Source organism: Cynoglossus semilaevis, chromosome 15 (genome assembly GCF_000523025.1).
Source record: "Cynoglossus semilaevis isolate Cse_v1.0 chromosome 15, Cse_v1.0, whole genome shotgun sequence".
NCBI classification, from domain to species: domain Eukaryota; kingdom Metazoa; phylum Chordata; class Actinopteri; order Pleuronectiformes; family Cynoglossidae; genus Cynoglossus; species Cynoglossus semilaevis.
The window spans coordinates 18,576,323-18,578,018 of NC_024321.1; the positions used below are offsets into that span (position 1 = coordinate 18,576,323).

Sequence of the window (1,696 nt, forward strand, 5' to 3'; positions counted from 1 at the left end):
GGTGTTGTGGGGGGGGGCGGGGGGGGGGGGGGGGGGGGGGGGGGGGGGGGGGGGGGGGGGGGGGGGTGAGCAGAGAAGTCCTAATGTGATTTTTGGTGGAATACAATCTATTGTTAATGGCGTTAGACTCTCCTTTGATCCAGGATAAATCTTCATTAGGGAAGGCCCGGGTCCCAGGTTCAAGAGCAACGTGATTAGGAGGCTTTTAAAATGACGTTACATCAGCCTCCTAATTGGTTTACTGTTTGCTGGGGCAACATCAATCATTAGCCCAGTAACCACACGGCAAATAAATTCACTCTGCCACTGACACCCTAATGGCAGACACTGGCAGAGAGCACACACACACACACACACACACACACACTCTCTGTTTCTGGCATTCTTGTTTCACATAAACACCCACACACTCTGTTCTGGGTTCTCTTTGTCTCTGAGTCTGAACACAAACAAAAGGCCAGAAAAAAAAAGAAAAGAAAAAGAAAAAGAAAAGAAACTACAGAGGAGCTGAAACTGTGGGGAAAAAAAAGTAAAACTTTGACTTTTGAAGTTGTTTAATGAGATGTCTTACATAAAAAATAAAATTTAAAAATCAAAAAGGATAAAGACATGAAACCTTCAAATGCAGCAGTAAAAAAAAAACAGACGTGGAGAGAAGGTCTGAGGGGGGAGAGAAGGTCTGGGGGGGGGGGACCTGGGAGTCAGAGACACAGAGAACAGAGAGGGTGAGTCGAGGAGAGCTCCGAGGGTGAAAGAGATATTTGGACGGCGGCGAGGCAACATTTAGATAGAATTGCAAATTGCCACAGTCCCCGGCCAGGACGGCTGATCTGATTGGTGCAGAGAGAGCGTCTGGCTCTGGGCGGCCATTAGAATGGACCTAAATGAGTTTTAAGAGGCCGACTGGCACGGAGCGAGCACATCCTGGCATGTTGGGAGACACAGGACGGATGCTAAAATAAAACACCTCCAACCATTGACTTTTCTGCGTGTGCTGTGAGAGAGCGCCTCCTTCTTGAAGTGTGTTTGGAGTGCTCCTGCAGAGAGTGGACGCTGGGCAGGAAATGAGTCTTAGCAATCCAGACAGAAAGTGACCACTGTGAGATAATCCTCAGGAAGCTGCACGCTGCGTCTGTGTGTGTGTGTGTGTGTGTGTGTTTGTTCTTGTAACGCAGCCCACATTACCCCAGCCACCAGGTGGACAGACACGACTCGTGTTCCCGGTGAAGCGTGACAGGTGAATGGGAATGGAAGGTTGTTGCCGAGCTCGGCTAAAAACCGCCTCTGTTTGTGTGGGAATACTGTCTGGCTCCGAGCACCTGTCTGGGAACGCTGCACCGAAAACGACAGGAGAGCGGAGACGGCCAAGCAGAGTGAAGCGGATCGCTCCGAGGAAGAGCTAGCGTTAGCGCCGGCTCTGGCCATTCATTATAGTTGGTGAATGCAAAGCTATTTTTAAGGACGAGTTTTAAATTTACAACTAAAGTTTAAAACTTTAAATCTGTTCAAAACACAAAAAACAAACAGAAATTTATATTTTAAAAAAATAAAAAACAAAGCTGCAGTTGTGATGATTAGTTGCCACTGATTGTTGCCCAGCGTCATTTTACATTTGCACCACAGTAGATTATTTTGTTTTGGTAGTGATGTATATATATATATATATACATATATATATACAGTATATATACATATA

The 1,696-nt window shown here is 46.4% G+C and overlaps 1 protein-coding gene across 1 annotated transcript in view; it reads left to right on the top strand.

Moving 5' to 3' along the window:
• tenm2a (teneurin transmembrane protein 2a) overlaps window positions 1–1,696 on the top strand; it is a 123,507-nt gene that overhangs the window by 48,663 nt on the left and 73,148 nt on the right.